This window comes from Lacerta agilis, chromosome 8 (genome assembly GCF_009819535.1).
Source record: "Lacerta agilis isolate rLacAgi1 chromosome 8, rLacAgi1.pri, whole genome shotgun sequence".
Classification (NCBI taxonomy): Eukaryota; Metazoa; Chordata; class Lepidosauria; order Squamata; family Lacertidae; genus Lacerta; species Lacerta agilis.
The window spans coordinates 35,598,044-35,619,256 of NC_046319.1; the positions used below are offsets into that span (position 1 = coordinate 35,598,044).

At 40.8% G+C, this 21,213-nt stretch overlaps 1 long non-coding RNA gene across 1 annotated transcript; it reads left to right on the forward strand.

Annotated features, from left to right (window-relative positions):
- Positions 1–13,722: 13,722 nt before the first annotated feature.
- LOC117050687 lies at positions 13,723–14,129 on the forward strand. Its single transcript, XR_004427120.1, has 2 exons — positions 13,723–13,804; positions 14,078–14,129. It is a non-coding gene; the product is annotated as an uncharacterized LOC117050687 (long non-coding RNA).
- Positions 14,130–21,213: the final 7,084 nt, after the last annotated feature.

Sequence of the window (21,213 nt, forward strand, 5' to 3'; positions counted from 1 at the left end):
TTGGGTGCTGTCTTGGGGGCCCTGGAAGTTTGACCATCAGATGCATCAAACAGACAATGAAGGAACCAGGGAACTTTCTCAAGGGTTCAAAGGAGCAATTTGCTGTGTCTCATAAAGGTAATTGCCTCCCATTTTAACTGCAATCTGTTTTCTTAGTTGGAGAGGGTCCCCCCCACCCCCTGCAAATGGCCCTTCTTCCAACCACCCCACTCTTGCCTTTCTCCTTCTTCCACATGAACAAATATATATTAGCAGCGGCACTTTAGAATGCAGGCTTCCAAAAGAGATTTGGAAACAGTTCACATGCACAGAAGAAATTCATACCCTAAAGGGGAAACAATGAGCCGTATAGGGACTGAGGGTAAGTAAAATGATCCAAAGGAGCAGTGCGGGAAAGAATCGTTAACTAAGGAAGCTTTCTATTTAAAGATCTTGGGGACTTGGGGGGGAGGGTTATATATTGGAGGGTTGTTTTGATTTGAATGTATTTTGGGATAAAGTAAATACTCCGTTCTGGAGTTTCAGGTTTTCTGTCGTGCAAGAAAGGTGACGGTGAAGAATGTGAATTAGCCTGTGGTAGGTCCAGCATATGAAAGGGTTTTAGCCAGTGGGTATCGAATCCCTGGAGCTTTCTAAATTCTCTGCACTATTTTTTTTAAAATCTGATAATTGTGCCTTCACCCCAAAGAGGGGTTTGATCCTGTTGAGATAAGTGATCCAAATCTGCAAAAGTTGCCATCAAACAGACAGAAGCAAATCTGAGTCACTACATATACAACTTTTCTTGTCGACATGTATATCATGGGCAGCGTTACTATGTGCATTACAAGTTAAAATAAGCGAATCGAAATGATGGACCCGAATTAGATTCAGCTAGCATCAGCATCATGCAGGTTACTAGACTTTACAAAGGTGCAGAGCCACACTGTCCATTTCCAGCACATTAGACACACATTTAAAGCCCATGACTCTTCCCCAAAGAATCTTGGGAAATGTAATTTTCTCCACACAGAGCCATAATTCCTGGCACCCATACAGACTGCAGTTCCCATGATTCTTTGAGCGGAGCCATGTGCTTTAAATTATGGTGATGATGACGATTTTCATTTTCATTTATATCCTATTCTTACTCGCAAAGGAGCTGGGTAGCAAAGTGGCCCACAACTTAAAAAGAAAAAGAAAACACTGTGAAACAGTTAAAGCTATCTAAAGAACGTTTACGGTTCAAAACACCTAAAAAGCAGTTAAAAAAAAATCATCTGAACTAGGGACAGTATCCTACCAAATGCCTTGGTGAACAGGAATCCTTTCAGATTCTTCCTGAAAGTGAATAATGATGGACACAGGCACACCTTAGTAAGGGAGGGCATTCTGCAAGTGGGGAACCACCACTGAAAAGGCCCTGTCATGGGTCAACACCAACCAGGCAGCCCCTGATGGTTGCATCACCTGCCTGCTGATGATTGGTAAATGTGCTTTAAATGACTCTGCCCTCTCATGAGCAATAAAAAAAACTTAGGTCTCTGCCCCAAGAAGCTTGCCGGCTAAATTTAGAGAGAACGGGAAAAGAACACAGGATTAGCCAAGGAAAGGAATTGGTTGCATAGTCTGGCCACTGTTGTCAAAACCAATGTTTTTGGCAAATATCCTCCCCCTCTCCCCTATAACATTAGCTGATTTCTCTTGTATTAACTGCTGGCAATACTATTCTATTTGTTCCTGCCATTTTTAATTTGCTTTGATTTGCTATTTTTCACGACTGTTTTCGTAGGCTGCCATGGAGAATGCAAGTGGAAAAGTTTGGGTAAATTTTAACTAACTAAATATTAAAAGAATAGATAAAATTAAAATTAAAATGGTGGGCCGTGCAGTTTGCCATTCTAAGGCTTAGTTGTGACTGGGGGATTTTGGCTGTTATTTATTTAAAGCATTTTAATGCCACTTTCCCAAGAAGCTAAAAGAAAAAGAAGAAGAAAGTTCAGAACACGTGTGCACACACTGAAACCAGGAAGTCAAATCAAATAATAGAAATAGAATAAGCATCATTTGCAAATTCACAAAAACTGCCTGACAAAAATACATAAAGCACAACCTGCTAGACCAAAAGTTGTTCACTATTGTCCGCATTTTCTGGAGGTAATTAAATATATTCTTCAGCCTGAAAGCCACCACTATAAAGGACCTGCTTCTGCTGTCTAGAGCTCTAACCTCACACTGATGGGCTGCAACCAGACTCTGATTAGTAGAGTATGGGAAGTTGGGAGGAGCTTTAATTTCTCTGGATCCCAGGTTTTGAGGAGGTTAGAGAGAAAGGTGACAATCTGGGAGAAAAATCCAATTTTAAGGGGGCACTTAGGGAGAAGCAGCAGACTAGTTTAGGAGAGAGACAAATCTGTCAGTATTGATTTTTCTCAGTTTGTCATTTTCCCAAGCTTAAGTGCAAATCCAGATCAGTTTACATTTATAAAAAATCCTCATGAAAATTCATCAGCACTTAAGCACACCTTTCTCCTAATGTACATGTTTTCCTATGCGATTTCCCCTAATAGACTCATTTTTTGCCAGCCAACTTTCTCTAATATAACAAGTAGCATCCAGCTCAACGGTCACCCATTGAATTCATGCCCATCAATTTCAACAGGTCTCCTCTAAGTAGGACTAATGCGGGATACAACCCAATGCATTACTGCATGGCATTTTCAACAACACATGCCTTTTTATTTATGCTTTACCCTGGCATAGGCATTTTTAGACACATCACTTGGTGGCAGAACTGCGTTGCAAAATTCAGGAAAGTGCCACTTCCAAAGGATGGCTGTTTTTCAGTTCGCGTATTATTTCAGAGCCTGCGAATTAGGTGGGCTCACCTTTCAATGCAAACTGAAACACATTCCACCACCCTCATCCCTAGTGTGAGATCATCAGGCAGTTAAGAGTGGCAGAAGTGGAGGAGTAAAACCTCTTGGGAGGGGAGGCATCAGGAGATGAGGTCAAAGAGATAAGGGGTGGGGTGCTGCCTCTTATTCATAAATCAATAGCCTTTTAGAACCAGATCTAAATAATGAATTGTTATGTCTGTTGGTTCCCCCCTCCCCACTTTTAAAGAAATATAAACTTGCAAGTTACAATGCTATTCACACACAGTGTCTGCTAGGAAACCCTCCTTGGCAGTCTCCAGCTCACATTTGTTAGGCTGCCCAGCCTAACTGCCAAGCATAAAGGCACCATCCATTAAAAAGTTGGCTGGATTTTTGGAATGGTTCCTCAAGATAGCTTTGACACCCATCTCTGACTTGTTAACTCCCTCACACAAGGGGGAGGGAGAGAGTGGGGAGGATAGCAATAGGTGACAAGCTTCTTTGCCCAGCACATTTCAAGGGTAAATCACAGTGGGAGACAACAGGGTCAGCTCGGATCTGCGATTCCAGCGGCGCTGGTGGTTCAGCTTGATCCTCTGCAGTCCTTCCATCAAACACACACACACACACACACACACACACACACAAAAGTGCATTGTGAACCACATCAGATTGCCAGTGGCCAAACCTTCTCTAAGGCCCAGATCTCTATATGAGGTTAGAACAGCAGTGCTAATCTCCTATCCAGTGTTTATAGAGCCTTCTCATCACTGGGAGGGAATGGAAGGCAGCCAAGTTGCAAGAAAACATTCATTATTTCATATATATATATACTGTCAACAGTGACATTCAAACTCTCAGCATAACCCATCGTTAGAAATCTATGAACCAATCTGAAGATAATCCTGGCACAAGGTCAGTTCACACCCTGCAACCCCAAAGCATCTGAGTTCAGCACTGTGTAAATCCAAAAATTATATGTCAGAGAAGGTCGAATTCTACGCTGAAATTTCTGCAAACCAGAAAATAGCATGTATGAAAAGTTGGCTCATTTCAAATCATGTTACTCTTCTCTCTCTCTCTCTCTCTCTCATATTCTGAACTGTACCAGTGGTGAAAGAGGGCAGCTACAGCGTGCTGGCAAAATATTGAGAGCTCTTGCTGCATCATTTCACCCAACATCAGTGCTGAGTACCAGAAAAAGCAGCAAGAGAGTTCTAACCATTTCACCGCTGAATCAGAAGTGTATGTTTTTGCAGAAAGGTCCATTGCTTTTGCAAGAAACATAAGGCACCTGCCATAATCCCACATGTTTTGACTTTTACGTTTCCCTAAAGACGCTCAGGACGCAATGGATCTCCAAGAGAAAAGCATTTCACATTTGCAGGGAAGCCACTGAGAAGACCCATGTGCATGCGTATGATCTTCTGAGCTGGGACTCAGTCGGTACCACAGAGACAGCGCCATCGCTTGAGGAAGGGATGTAAGTGCAATGTTAGAGCATATGCTTTGCCTCCCTGGAAGAAAGCGCTGGGAAGATTGACCAAAAGTCTTACTCAGGTGGAGAACCTGTGACCCTGCAGATATTGTAGACTTCACCTCCCATCATCCCCTCCCATTGACTATGCTGGCTGTCAAAGATGTGGAGTCCCAACAATATCTGGAAGGCCACAGGTTCGTCATCTCTGTTGCAAATCGATATGCCAGCATTGCATGGTTGATTGTGGAGAAATGAGAGAAGATGTGTCTGAATGTAACTCAGAAGCAGTGGTGCTTGAGGCACAAGTATTATCCATACATTAAAGGTAAAGGGACCCCTGACCATTAGGTCCAGTCGCGGACAACTCGGGGGTTACGGCGCTCATCTCGCTTTACTGGCCGAGGGAGCCATCGTACAGCATGACTAAGCTGCTTCTGGCGAAACCAGAGCAGCGCACGGAAACGCCGTTTACCTTCCCACCTGAGTGGTACCTATTTATCTACTTGCATTTTGACGTGCTTTTGAACTGCTAGGTGGTCAGGAGCAGGGACCAAACAACGGGAGCTCACCCCGTCATGGGGATTCCAACCGCCGACCTTCTGATCAGCAAGCCCTAGGCTCTGTGGTTTAACCCACAGCGCCACCCACGTCCCCTTATCCATACATTAGTTGTACTAAAAGGGAACTGCTGTCTTCATTAGCATGGACCATACTCATATCATCCCTGGTCATTGGTCATGCTGGCTGGGGCTGCTATATACCATCCTAGATTTGTATAATGCTGACCTTCGTGTCACTTTGCCTCTCCCCCTCTTCCCCCTGGTGAGCAACAGGGACCCACCTGCCAGGAAACTATTGTAGTGATTTTGCCACACCTAGTAAGCTGCTTCTAACTGGTGTGTGAGAATTGTCGTCCCCCCCGCCACACTATGAGAATTAGCATGTATCTGAAGAAGTTGGTCTCTAAGGTGTTACTGGAAGGAATTTTTTAACCATATAAACTGGGGGGGGGAGTTTTGGGGCATACAGATGCTGTTGAATTTCCTCCCTTCCAGTTGAAGTCAATGGGAGTTTTCTTCCCACCTGGAGCCAATGAGTTTTTCTTCCATTTGGAAACAATGGGAGCTTTCCTTCCATTGCAAACAGCAGGCATGTGGGGATTTGAATCGGATCATAGCAGAGGCAAGGATTAAAGCTCACCTTCCCTATGTCACAGTTCCAATCTCTCCCCCCCCCCATCCTCCCCGGAGCTATTAGGCTTTTTTTTTTTAATCAAGGGCAAAGCTTACTTCTAATTTTGTTATTGGATGACTTTTAAAAAAAAAATGATTTGAAAGTTTTGCTTCTTATGGTGTGCACACATAGTGCTTTTGTGCCACTGTCACTTGGGGAAAAGGGGTTTTTGAAACATTGCTAAAGCTGCTCAATAGAAACCAAAGTGAGTTTAGTATATCACTCACAAGCATTCCTCCCCCTTTTAAACTGCCTCCATTTTTCTGAAAAAGTGATTGCATTTTGGACAATCACTTTTTCAGAAAAATGGAGGCAGTTTAAAAGGGGGAGGAATGCTTGTGAGTGATATACTAAACTGATACCAAATCCTACATATATTAAGGAAAATAGAAACATCATCTCCCCACCCCACCCCACCCTCCCACCCACTTCCTTCCCCCTCTCTCCCTAATGTCTCAACAGCTAAAATTGATCTGTAAAAATGTTTTATGGAAAAATACGAGAGACATTACACACACTTTGTAAAACAAGAAAATCTTTAATAAAAAAAAGAAAAAAAAAGTTATTGTCTGCCACCAGTACAAATTTAGAGAGGTGCTTTTTACTAAGGAATAAAGCACTTAAGACTATTTTGTCACTGCTTAGGGTTTTTTTTTAAGGCTACCATAACTCCAACATTTATAAAATCACAGTAGATATATCTTTCCTATATGCAGTTAGATGCATTCCACCATGATGTGTTTTGATCACATGTTGAGTTGCAGAACTTTTAATTTTATGAGGTGCATTTCATTATTACCTTTTGCCGTAATATACATCTTGGTCTTTTAGATGCCCCGATTTTCTTTGCTACACACATTGAGTGGCATCAAGGCAGTTGGCAGTATCCACTCAATGTAACCCCAAACATATTTGTGTAAAATTAATACACAGGGTTTGCTAGAAAGTGTATACACTTTGTTTATAGAAAGTATATGCAATGACTATTGGATCTGGTGACTTAAAATTGAGTTTTTCAAAAATGTTTGCATGGAATGTAGAAAAGTAACTCAGTTTAAAAGGGTTTTGCTATGTTTTTAACTGCTTCAAACAACCTTTCTTTTCTGGTCTCTTTATCATTTTTAAAAGTTGGCAAATCTGTCTATATTCCTAGACAGTGAGCTCTTTGTCACAGTGACTTCCTGGTGTTCCGATGAGCAAATTAAAAATAAACAAAGATTTGCCTTCAGTTTGGAGAAACGATAAAAGAGACAAGATTTGTTTCCACTGGCAATACAAAAGGTTTTGGACAACCTTTACTCAACATCTGAGAAGTGAAAGGAAATTCAGAATCGTGCCCTCTAAAACCAAACCACTGCCACAGATTTCACTTGTGGGGCCAGAATTTATCTCAAGAGGCATCTGTCTTACATTTATCTGCATAAATTGAAACTTGCACCTTTTAATCCTGCACTATGGGTTAGCCCCATATCAAGCTTTAACCAATTTCTCAATGACTGATTGTGGCTGATTGTGGGGATGGTCAAATATATCAATTTCAGTTTCTAAAATCCTAATCATAAAATCTGTCACCCCCTTTTCTGCACCAGATAGCAATTTAAAATTGTACAGAGTTTTTTGTGTGCATTTATACTAATGCACACACTTTTGATGTGACTTGGCCCAATATTTACCCTTTTCCCAGGAAATTTTGTGAATAGAATGCATTTTTATACATTATGGTTAAGTTGGAGAACCACATTGCAAAACTTGAGGATGTGCAGCTTTCAAAAGACAGCTAGTGTTGCAGTCTGCATTCTGATTTGGGAAATGCAAATGAGGGAGGTTCCTATCAAAATGCAAACCAATCAAATGCACACACCCCCCATCCCCGTGTTAGTGACTGTGGAACTAAATAGTGACAAGAATTCGGAATTTATTAGCATTGACGTGAGCTTGTGTACATGGTCTGGAAGCAAACAGATTAAAATGAATTCCACTTAGCTGTTATTCTTGAGTGTAATTTGGTTTCTGGTTTCTTAAAATTGGTCTTAGATGCTGACAATACTATGCCTACAAATCCACAGGAAAACACATTGTAAGTGATATAATTCGGTCTTGTTCTCTCTTACTTTGTGCAAGGAAATACTCCTGTCTAAATTTCTGGAGGAGCAAGGAAATTATGAAATGCTGTGTAAATGTTTTAGGAGCATGGATTGCTTTAGGTTCATGGAAAATTGCCCTGGTCTTTTATGAAGTACAGTTTCATTTAATTTTACTGCATTTCAGGCCAGGGAGGTGGGGAGGCAAAGGCCCGTCTCTCCAACTGACATGTCCGGCAGTCAGATTTGCAATCCGTTTGTTTCGGAGTTTCTGGGCAATTCCGCCTTCCAAGCCAGCCTCGGGAAAACGAGTAGCCTTTATGCATTTGTTGTGTTTCCTTAAATGATTGTTTAGTCGGGAGATGTTGCCAACTTCCTGATGGGTTATTTCTGAAGCTGTGCTAGAGAGACATGCTTCCTTTTTTTTACTTAAGGAAAGGGAGACGGGCAGACGAGAAGCAACAAGCTTGGGAGAGAGGTGGACTCTTCAATCTGTAGGTACCGGATCTTTCTCTTTCAATGCTTTGCCCATCTTCCCACCCCTCCTCCACTTTCTCAAGACTGAAATGCATACACTTTCTCAGGAATCGTATAAGACCTTCCAGTTTCAATGTGTTTCGAACCTTTCTGGGGAAACCTCAGCAATCTATCACCCTATTAAGAACACTTGTTGGGTAAATACTGGTTGCCGTTTAAAGTTGCTTCAGAGGTCTGCATGCCCTTTATTCACTGTAACTTTTGTTTTTATAACATATTTTGTCCTACAACATGCTTCAGATTTTCTTTTCAAAAGCTACTAGCTCTTTTTTCCTCGCTGCAGAGTTATTACAAGGAGATTAGAGGTTTCATTAACAAATATTGCATTCAGTTTTATGCCTCTCTCCACTGAATGCGTGCATCTCTACGTCTGTCAGTCAGTCAGTTTTTAATTTGTCTCACTCCTGGAAGATTTTGGGCAGGCAACAATATTTTTTTAAAAAAACAACACATTCAGAACCTTGGGAGAAAAAGCAGCCTTATAAAAGTTCACACGGCTCACACGATTTAACTTGCTTTTATTTTACTCTTTCAATCCAATTGTTCTAATCTGTATTTTCTTCTTGCGAGCAGCATTGTAGACATTTGTACGTTAGTATTTTGTCAAAATGTAGCTTGCTGCATTAAATCCTTAGGATTTCAATTTTATTTTTTAAGTTATAAATAAATGTTATAAATAAATGTTTACCTTAATCCCAATAACATTGGATAAATAGAGAGACAGGTAGGCAAGAGCTTTAACAATAGATTTTAAAAGATACCACTAGCGATATGATAAAAATCAGTAGGACAGTATGTCTTGTTTGCAGATGGTTGAAATGAGTGGGGGAACAACATCCTCTGTATGAAGTACAGAAATAAAGATTTTGCTTAATGGAGCTGGAGGGAGGGGTGACCTTTGCATGAGTTACCATTTTGTGAAGAGTCATAGGAATTATTTCAGAATCTGTTGACAGGTAACATATATGCAGGGAGTGAGATGTGCAGATTATATTTGCTGACATAATGAAATCTCAAATCCTGGAAAGTTTTCCAAAGTACAGACAACAGAGCCACAGCCCCAAAATTCACAGATTATTATTTTTTTAAGCCATGCTCCAGAACATCAATGGCCCCACATCAAAGTCAATGAGTTGTTCTTTAAATCTAAATGAAACCGATGACACTTGGTAATGATGACTAGCTTGCAGCGCAAGCCTACTCAGAAGCAAGCCCCATTGAGCTCAACAGGACTTGCACGCAGGTATTACACCCAGGATTTCAGCACAATAAACTTTCTTTGAATCGAGGCCACTGTGGTTATGCGAGTTCAAATTCAGGAAAAGGGGAGGCTTCCACAATTGCAGTGGAAGGGGGACATAGATCTGTGAGCATATCAGAGCAGGTTTGGAGTCCACGTGGATTAATAAGACTAAGATCCAAATCGTGGCACAGAAAAGAAAAGAAAAGAAAAGAAAAGAAAAGAAAAGAAAAGAAAAGAAAAGAAAAGGAACAAGACTATGGAGACACATTTATGATACTCATGTTGAAGCAGAGGTGGCTACAACAAATAGGAAGATTTCTTTTTTTAAAAAAAACCACAACTTTGATAAACATTACAAAATTCAAAGATTTTGACAAACAAAAGTAGAGTTTTCTAGTGCAAACAATGTATCACTTTTATAAAATGTGACTTGTTTATTAAGGAAGGATTCTGGCAACAGTTCAATTTTCCCAGTCACAAGCAACAGATTTCCATGGAAAAATCATTTAGCAATCTGGAATTTGTCCAGATCAGGATGTGTGCCCATCATTTTCTGTTTTTTGGAATTACAGTGGTACCTCAGGTTAAGAACTTAATTCGTTCTGGAGGTCCGTTCTTAACCTGAAACTGTTCTTAACCCAAGGTACCACTTTTAGCTAATGGGGCCTTCTGCTGCGATTTCTGTTCTCATCCTGAAGCAAAGTTCTTAACCTGTGGTACTATTTCTGGGTTAGTGGAGTCTGTAACCTGAAGCGTCTGTAACCTGAAGCGTCTGTAACCTGAGGTACCACTGTACTCAGGTTAGTGTTAGTCCATGAATGGCAACCCAATACATCCATTGCCACTCCAAGTTACACTATCACCCCACTGTGTGCCTACTCCTCAAGCTACACAAACCCTTAGCCTTTCTCATTAAGTGTGTATTTCGTTCACAGTTGCATTGCCTCATTGATTATGTAGTCTTTAAATGTTTTGTTCTGTGGATGAAATGGAACAGGTGTTAATCTGAGGAACAAATGTTCACAGTTTTAAAAAATACACCGTGCAGAATTGATAAAAAAGGGTTAACCTATTGTCTGGGTGCTTGTAAGTGCTGCTTTGAAAGTGCTTAAATACTTCCCAAATGAATGGGCATGAATTTTCAGATCAAAACTGAAAACCGCAGAATTCAACTTGAATTTTGGTGTTGCTGAAATTCGGGAGCCACCCTCTTTCAAGTACTGGCGTGCAGCAAAGAAATCCAAATATTTTTCAAGCCTCCACCTCAGCATTTTGTTATTCTTCCAGATAAACTTTTGCTTTGTAATTCTGTTTTAAAGGATTTAAAGTCTGGGTAAAGATCTTTATCAGGAGGAAGCCTGCTGAGCTGGTTAGGAAAGGAGTTCCATCTTCATCCATTAGGGGGCATTGCTACTTCTGCAGATCAAACCATGGGAGAAAAAAACCTTCAAGTTTCCGAGAACCTGACAATTTAAAGCAGATCCGACCTCATCATCTCTGTTTAGCTGCTCAGGACACTAATTTGGTGTAAAACCATCGTTTAACAGTTAAAAGGAGCTGTACTTGTTGCTATTTGTGGCTTCAAGCGTTCATCAAAGGTTGTTCAGACTTCCAGAATGGAAAGAGGAAAACTGGCTGTCTATTTGCAAACTATAATTAATTAGTCTAGCAGGGCACAATTCAAGGTTTTTGCTTGTTCCTTTCTTTCGACTGATTCACATTTTCCCCCAGTGATTCATTTAATACAGCATTTATCCCTTATTAAAAGGTTAAGGTGTTTAATGGTTAGATTTCTAGGGGAAGTGGGAAGCGCTGGCTCTCAGGAATGAAGTTAATGAGACAACATCAGTTTGTTCAAGAAGCGTATTGTGGACCAACTAATGGCAAACATGGTTACTCCAAATTCTTACTAATGAAATATTTTATTTTTATTTATGTAAAAAATTCTACCACATCCGTCCAGTGTCAATGCATCACTCAGGGCAGCTGACAGCGTTTTAAAATCACAATATATTAAATATACAAAGAATAAAACAAGGTAAAATTCACAACATATAAAGTACACAACTTTTTTTAAAAAAAAATCTGTTCAAAACCAACAATGACAGAGAGCATGATAAAAATAACCTCCGTTTTTAAACCTTAGCAGGCAAAAGCCTACTAAAATAAAATGTCAGCAAAAATGCCAGCAAAAACTGCTAGAGAGGCTACAATTTTATACACATTTACCTTGGAGTAGGTGTTATTGAATTCAATAGGACACCCTGCTGAATCGATTTCTGGAAAGAGCCAGCCTGGGGTAGTGGTTAGAGTGTAGAACCCAGGACCCAAGAGACTTAGGGTTAAAAATTTTACTGAGTGATTTTGAAAACTAGTTTCTCATCCTAACCTACCTCACAGGGTTGTTGTGAGGATAGATTAAGGAGGGGGAGAACCTTGCATGCCACCTGGAGCCTACATATATTTGACAATACAATTTGCAATGAAAATGAATATTTTATTGCAAATTGTCCACTTGTTAGGGTTTCAGTCTTATTAAGTATCTGTTATGTAAATGACCTAGATATGGTGGCTGAGAAGGTGATGAATAAATTGATGATGATTATGATGATAAAATGACTTTGAACATATTTTAAAGAGGAAGGGTGGTCATTTTGGTCATCCTTTATATATCAACCAGATTCTCTTGGCTGTTTTATGTGCACCTTCCACAGAGGTGAGCAAGGTAGTTTAGAAACTTTGGAGGGGGGGGGGAGATTTCTGTCCCCCTCCTAGCTTTCAGTCCTTGGTGTAATCTGGGCTGTGGAGATGTTTTAAATTGCTGATAGGTTACTGAGTTTATCCTGGGCTAGTTGGCTGTTTTTGTGCTGATTTTTTAAGATCATTATAAAGTGTGGCTGTTTTAGAGCTGTGGTAACAGGGCCCTCCAGATCCTGCAGGACTCCAGAACCCATCAGTCCCAGGCAACATGTGTCAATGTTCAGGGGTGCTGTGAGATGTAGTCCTGAAAGAAGTCCAGCAACATCCGGATACTACAACTGTGCTGGCCTACTCCTCTTTTAGTGCATTTCAGTGGTATTTGCATCGGTCATTTTTATTACTGAGAGCCAATGTGCTGCAGTGGTTAGAGGGTTGGATTAGGACCTGAGGGACCAGGGTTCAGATCCCCACTTGGACATGAAGCTCATTGGGTGACCTGGGGCCAGTCACTGCCTCTCAGCCGATGCTTCCTCAAAGGGTTGTTGTAAGGATTAAATGGGGGGGGGGAAATAACCCTGTATTTGAGCTCCTTGGAGGAAAAAGTGCACTGAATAAATAATACTGCAAGGACTTTGTCAATAATGTTTTCTGGGGGGGAAACAGTTTATAAATTTATTAGGCTTGAATTTAACAACCAAAGCACCAGGCCCATCACTCATTGCTTGGGGAAGCAACGTCAGTGTCAAACTGCTAGACTTCCCATCTCTAATGGAAGCTTCACACAGTTTGTAAAACAACCAAAATTTGGGGTTGTGTCCAATGCTAGCCCTGCTCAAGGGTAGACCCACCATAATCAATGCTCTTGACTAACTTAGGTCCATTAATTCAAATGAGTTTACTCTGAACGGTATTTAGACTGATGCAACCCATGGAAAGTTTATTTGATTCCCTATCAATATTACACCAGGTAAAAAGAATATTGAACGTATTACTGGAGGAAAACAGGGATCATTACTCACTTATTAAATCAGTTCAGCCCTGCAACAATAGATTGATCAGTTGTGTGATCCTAGACATGTCTACTCAGAAGTAAGCCTCATTAAGTTCCACAACATTTCTTCCCAGAGGAAGGGAGTGTAGGATTGCAGCCCAAGTATATCACCTCAGACTGTAAATAATTCTTCTAAATATGTTCAACATTTTTCCCTTAGGGGAAATGTTTAAACTTGCAGCAGCCCCATAAACCCTAAGCATGTTCACTCGGAAGCTAGTTCCCTCGAAATAAAGGCGACTTAGACTCATGTATCAGTTACAGGTGGGTAGCCGTGTTGGTCTGCCATAGTCGAAACAAAATAGAAACAAAATAGAAAATTCCTTCCAGTAGCACCTTAAAGACCAACTGAGTTTGTTCTTGGTATGAGCTTTCATGTGCATGCACACTTCTTCAGATACTGCACAATCATAACAGAGCATAGTAAAATGAAAGAAACATAAAATTTGCTGCATGTAATGGTAATAAAGGACATCTTTCTACCCCCATGCCAGATTAGCAAACATATATACCTACCTGTATGAATGTGAAATGTATTCATTTTGTGTTTTGTTCTTTCTGCAGCAGGGAGAGTTAAGTCTTGTGGGCTGCATATCTAAATTCCCAGAGTGATTTTCATAGGTACCGTATGATGCAATTTCTTTTCCTATACACATATTTGCTGCATTAACTTTTTAATTTTTATTTTTTTTAAAAAGTCCAGATTTCTTCTTTGGTTGGCGTTAGATTGCTTAAATCAGCAACAAATGAGATTGCCAGATAAAACTTGTTCAGATTCACATCTTAACAAGCAGCTAATGATTCTCTGGCTAATTCAGCTTCACAACTTGATCTTTAACCGATACATTGTCTTCTCTCCACTAATCACAACCTATTCCTCTTCATTCACCACAGATTTCCCTTCCTATTTCCTGACGTGTTTGGGATCGCTGGTGTCAGCAGGGGGGAATAACAAGTCAAATGAGCGGCAGAAATGCCAACAAACTTACACTCTGTTGCTATATGAATCTGACTAGGTAGGAACATCTTAAATATTAAAAGGGAACAAATTCAGCCTAGTGTTTTATCCAAGGTGTATATTGCTGGGCTCTGTCACAAAATGTCAAATCTGGTGGCATTTTCAGTTGCGGGATTATTATTCGTAGACCTGTAAAGATTTCTAACTTAACATTGTTTCAAAGGTCGCAGCCAACCTAAATCAATCTTGCTGTCTTTTATTTATCCTAGTGTCATTCTGCGGAATGGAGAGTTTCTGTTCATGATTGACATCTTAGGGGCAAATTAGCCCTAACGTTAAATCTTATATTTGCATTGAGACGGCAGGGTTTTAAAACAAAACAAAACAAAACAAAACAAAACAAACAAAACAAACAAAACAAACAAAACAAAACAAAACAAAACAAAACAAAACAAAACAAACAAAAACCTGCACATGAGATGCAAAGATTTATCTGCTTATATTATTTATATCTTCGTGTTTGTCCAAAGACCTCAGGGTGGGTTACAGCAATTAAACATTGCCATAATGAAATATTAAATCAGGTAAAAGCCACCACCAACTAACTGTATCCTGTGCCATGTGCTTTTTCCCTTTAGATGAGCTCTCAATATACATCTTTCCCTCTTCATTCACGGACTTGTTATTTTCTCAAAAGTCTGGTTATAAAAAAAAACCAGCTAGTTTTTCCAATGGACTTTCTGAAGTGTCTTGTGTTCATACCCCACCCCACCCATTCAGCAAAAACTAATTTTGGGAGAAACACTTCGACAAGTCAAATAATAGGGTTGTCTGTGAGTTGGCACATTCTGTTTTGTTTGGTTAAGGTGGAGGAGATTTACGAGAAGCAACTGGCACTTCTGACTTCTGTTTTTGACCATCCCTTATTAAATAAGCGAGAACAAACGGGTTCTCAAATATACAAGAAGAAAGCATTTCCCCAAACAACACATCATTCTCGTGTGGATTTTTCTGCAAAAAGATGCACCAGGGGTCACTTACTTTACATGGAATTAAATGGAGAATATGTTAATAATAATAATAATAATAATAATAATAATAATAATAATAATAATAATAATAATAATAATTTAATTGTACCCCACCCATCTGGCTGGGTCTCCCCAGCCACTCTGGGCGGCTTCCATCAAATATTAAAATACACTTATCGGTGGCTATTGGCCCTGACAGTTAAATAGAGCCTCCATGTTCATAAGCAGTTTACCCAATGGTACATTTATAGGTACGCTCAGTATATGTAGAAGGGCCCATGCAGCTGCAAAAGTTAGAGTACTGCAAAAGTTAGAGTGTTGGACTAAGTCCTGGGAGACCAGAGTTTGAATCGACTCTCTGCCATTAAGCCTAGCCTATTACTCAGGGTTGCTGTGGGAAATAAATGAGGAGGGAGGGAACCACGTAAGTAAACCTTGAGTTCATTGGAGAAAAGGTTGGGTGTAAATGTGATAAATAAAATAAATAATAAACTTCAGCCCTCTAAAGTTCTGCATTGCAAGACGTAAATTACGACAAGTTCCTCGACCGGTTTGTGCAAAAGGAAATGCCAGAAAAACACACGCGTATATTTTGTGACTACCTGTGAATAGTTTACAAAACTCCTTTAATTTTCATCCATTTTGTTCCCTTCAATTAAATTCATTTTCTGACAGAAGGAGGTGTTTCCTTTTTATAGCTCTCTATGTCGCACAGTTTAATAATATAATAGTAAAGAAAGATAACCTGTGTTATTAACTGATTCTTATGCATTTAGCTCTCACCTATTTTCAGACACATTCATGCTTACTTGGGTGAAGGAATAGCCCCCCCCCCCCCCCCGCCACCGCACGCACACACAAAAAGAGGGCTGTGTGCAGGGCCCCACAGACCATAAATCCACCATTGAATATACCATGAATACCAAAGGCCAGTGGGGGGGAACAATCAGTTTATGAAAAATACTCCTTTAAGTTTTGCTTGTGGGATTCCGAGAGCTTCTGGTTGGCCACCGTGGGGAACAGGCTATCAGAATTAGGGATGGGAAGAAAGTTGGTTTGGTTTGCATTGCCATGTGAACCCGTTTTATTCACACTTCCCAGAACAATGCCCAAATGGAAACACAGGCCTCCTTCGAAATTCACACTGCTCTGAATTTTGAGATTCAGCTGTCCAAGCAAAATAGTTGCAAAAGTGTGCATATTAGGGGAAATGGTGCAAAAAACAACAACAACGCACACATATTTTTTGTGAAAATAACATCCCTAAGTGCATTATAACAGAGAAGATTGCTTATAAAAATTATAAAAATTTGTACATTGGGCAAAAAGGCATTAAGTGAATTAATAAAATGCTGATAAAGTTTTGTAAGGGGTTGTCACAAACTGATGCAGAATTGTGGAGAACTGAACTTAAGATTGAAAGCAGGGAAATGAGAAACTGAGAGGCACCATCATTTACAGGCTTGCCCATCTCTGGACTAGACGAACCAAAGTCTGATCCAGAAGAATCTGATGCATTGAAAATACATAGAAATATACATAAATGTTAGACAACAAACTGGGGAGGGGGAGACCAGGACTTAATGCCGACAGACAATACACTGAGAAATATGCTGCATAGAAAACAACACGTTTATTAATTTGACGGCAAGTGTTCCAATTTAGTAGCAAATAGACTTAAAAAAGAAAGATCTGTTTAAAAAAAGAAATAAAGGAGAAAGGACATAGCTCAGTGTCAGAGCGTGCTCTTTGCACACACAGAATTGCCAGTTCTCGTTGTTGTTTCAATTTCTTACCCACCCTTCACTGTAAGATCCCAGGGCAGGTTACAGCCATTAATTTTTTTAGCATTAAAAACAGTTTAAAGCAAATTACAGCTGCAATAGCAGGGGGGGGGGCGGTGCTACAAACATAACTTCCAGGTGTCAAAGGCCAGGGTAAAAAGGTTCAGCCTCAGAAACTTCGGCACTATATGTTTAAAGAAGTATCATGCCATTTTAAACTGTCATGCCTCCCCTTGCCCCCCCAAGAATCCTGGGAAGCTTAGTTTGCTAAGAGTTGTAAAGAGAGCCAGCGTGGTGTAGTGGTTAAGAGCGGTGGACTCGTAATCTGGTGAACTGGGTTTGATTCCCCGCTCCTCCACATGCAGCTGCTGGGTGACCTTGGGCTAGTCACACTTCTTTGAAGTCTCTCAGCCCCACTCACCTCACAGAGTGTTTGTTGTGGGGGAGGAAGGGAAAGGAGAATGTTAGCCGCTTTGAGACTCCTTCGGGTAGTGATAAAGCGGGGTATCAAATCCAAACTCTTCTCTTCTCTTCTTACTACCCCCATGGAGCTACAGTTTCCAGAGTTCCCTGGGAAGAGGGATTGGTTGTTAAACTGCTCTGAGAATTATACTGTAGAAGGGAATAGGACTCTCCTAACAATTCTCAGCCAACTCTGACCTGCGTGCCTTCTGCTTATCATTTGTTGGCTCTGCTTATCATTTGCTCTGGCTCCCCCTACTGTTGACCTCCCTGTCTTCTGCCCTACCAGTCCCACTGGGCCTCAGCTACCACCGGGTGGAAGATAGCCCTCTCTGGAGCTCTTCAAACAAGGGCTGGATGGTCATCTGTTGGGGATACTCTAACTCTGGACTACTTGCTTCAAGTCTAGGGGTGAGCTTGATGACTTTCAACCACGCCTCTGACTCTCTGATTCTACTGCCACATTTTTAGAAGACGGTTTCGCAGGAACTGCTCCCAAGCCAAACCACAAACAACAATTAGGGTCAGGAATTTTGGTGTTGTATCTGATGCTACGCTGAGTAGAACCACTGAAATATTCGTTTCAATGGGTCTACTCCGAGTAGGAGTAGCATTGGCCTATAACTCTCTTTTCTTTTCTTTTCTTTTTTCTTTTTAAAGGTACGGCCTATTCTTTAGCCCATTGTACAAATAAGGAATTAATATGTATTATCTTAATAGTGGCATTTCATGTAAGCATCCAATATCAGTTACATCCAATGTGTTTCTGATCATGTATTTGCTGCTGAATCCCTTCCAAGCCTATGAAACTGAAACGCACTTTCCATTGTGCTGCTGCCCTTTATAACCCAACTGCAATGATTCCCCCCCACCCCTTCAAAATCTTTGCCTACAGTAAGATTTTGTTATTAATATGTTGAGGAATTTGCAAACGTTTCAAAGAGCAAGGGCAAACCCAACGAAAACTGTTTTGGCTGGAGGTGCTGGGCGCGACCCTTTACGATCTCGCCTAAATTCATTTGTCCATGATTAAATCCAGCCCACAGAGTGAAATGTTAGGCATGTTACTTAAGAGCCCCACACCCCTCACATGGCAAGAGAAAGGATCACCTGGCCCCTCCTTTGGCATAAGATAAGAAAGAACGGAGATGAAAGCTGAGCATGACCTGGTACTTCTTTCTTTTTGGCAGAACACCAGCCAGAATGTAAATGCATGCCACCACCCTCAACCTGACATTGCACATGCTGAGATTTTATTTATTTCGGATAGAGCAGTGGTGAGCAACCATTTTTGGACTGAGAGCTACATTGACCCACGGTCAGCCCTTGGGTAGGGGGACACATGCCAAGGTGGGTGTGGCCGAAGTTTAAAAGGTCGTTCCCACTGCACGGTGGAACTCACCGCCACAAGATGCAGGGATGGCCGCAAACTTAGGTGATTTTAAGTCAGACAAATTCATAAAGATTGGCCTAGCAATGGATAGCCTATTAACAAATAGCCTATCTGTGATTAATAGTCCTGACAGGTTGGACCTGAAACGGAACGTTGCATCATGGAATTCCTCCTGTTCAGTGTTCAGTCTGCCATGCTGTCTTTCAAAATATTCCATTCCAATCTCCTCCCAACCTGGACTTTCCATGCTTCCACCAGCCGTGCAACAGGTAGGCAGCAGTCCTTGACCCACCAAACACCCTCATTCCTCATTGGAGTGTTTAGGGAGTCCGTGACCCCATTGCAAGCCCCAAAGGTAATAGAACCATAGAATTGCAGAGTTGGAAGGGACCCAATGGGTGTCCAGTCCAACTCCCAGCAGTGCAGCATTTATTTTTATTTTATTTTATTTTGCCTAATGTGGGGCTTGAACCCACAACCCTGAGATTAAGAGTCACAATGCTCTACTAACTGGACTAACAAGTGAGTTTTTTTTTAAAAAAAAACCTTAAGAAAATGTTGAGTTCCACCCAAGCCTGTTGCTATACGTATGTATTAAGTGCGAGTGACGACATTTTGACTAAGCAAGCACCAACACACACCTCTGGACATGAGCACTAGAAGGAATGGTGGCCAAACAGACCTCCATGTTAAGAGGCAGTGGCCTGCTTCTGAATAACAGCAGCAGAGTGGGGGTGGGGGGGTGGGGACTGCTGTCTTCATGCCCTGCCCTGTGGCCTTCTTGGTAGCTTCCGGATGGCCATTTATTTTTATTATCTGGTGTTTTGTTAATGTTGTTAATATTGTTTCATAGATTCTGTGTTCGTTTGTTAATCACATAATATGACTTTTGCTGTAATTGTAATGTTTAGCTCATTTCTTTAGTCGCTGTTTTGTTAATAGCGTTTTATAGATTGCGGTTGTTTTACTGATGATCTGGTAATTATTTTCTATGATTTATGCTGTCATTGCAATGTTCTGTTATGCTTTGTAAGGTTATTGCTATTTGTTGTTTGCTAGCTGCTTTGAGGTTCATTTGAATGAAAAGTGGCATTTGTTGTTGCTGTTGTTCAGTCGTTCAGTCGTGTCCGACTCTTCGTGACCCCATGGACCAGAGCACGCCAGGCACCCCTATCCTCCACTGCCTCCCGCAGTTTGGCCAAACTCATGCCAGTCGCTTCGAGAACACTGTCCAACCATCTCATCCTCTGTCGTCCCCTTCTCCTTGTGCCCTCCATCTTTCCCAACATCAGGGTCTTTTCCAGGGAGTCTTCTCTTCTCATGAGGTGGCCAAAGTATTGGAGCCTCAACTTCAGGATCTGCCCTTCCAGTGAGCACTCAGGGCTGATTTCTTTAAGGATGGATAAGTTTGATCTTTTTGCAGTCCATGGGACTCTCAAGAGTCTCCTCCAGCACCATAATTCAAAAGCATCAGTTCTTTGGCGATCAGTCTTCTTTATGGTCCAGCTCTCACTTCCATACATTACTACTGGGAAAACCATAGAAATGCAATAAATCAAAGCAATCGGGGGCAGAATGCTCAATTATATTGTACTTTTGGTCCGATCCAGCATGAATCTAACATTGGATAATTTCAGCTGCAGGACTATGTTCTATCTGTCAGATTTGTTTCACCTGTTGCTTGTTAAAAACATTTCTCAGCAGAATAGAATAGAATAGAATAGAATAGAATAGAATAGAATAGAATAGAATAGAATAGAATAGAATAGAATAGATACCAAACCTTTAACACACATTTCCCCTCCCCCCAAAGAATCCTAGGAACTCTAAATTGTCAAGGATGCTCAGAATTGTAGCTCTGCTAAGATAAACTGCAGTTCCCTGGATTCTCTGGTGGAAGGTGTGTGCTTTGAATGTGCTTTACAGGTATCGTGTGTATGCAACCCAAAATAGAACAGAGTGAGTGAACAAAACTTACCCACAAAGACCGAGACATTGTGGAGGGTATGAGTTTCTTTCCAAAAGTCGGCACTTCTTGCCTTGGGAATTCTTCACTTGTGGGTAATTGCTTTCTTTCCTCCTCAGCAGATACTAAAACTGGCAGTTTTTCTCAGCCAGTTAGTTCCACCTCCTTCCCAACCCTGCTTCCATCCTTTTTCTGCAAAAAATAAAAATAAAAATCCATCTTGCTTGCAACAGAGCACAGTTTTAGCTTGGACATTATTTATGCCTTGTACTATGTGTGTGTGTTTTTTTATATATATCCTTTAATATTCCTGGCTTGTTAATGCAAATCCCTCTCCGGTGTTATGATCAGAAATGTTTCATCTCGCAGTGTTTTTTGTTTAAACACATTCTCACTCATGCCTTGCCAACACAACCATAAATGCAAAGTGAATGCT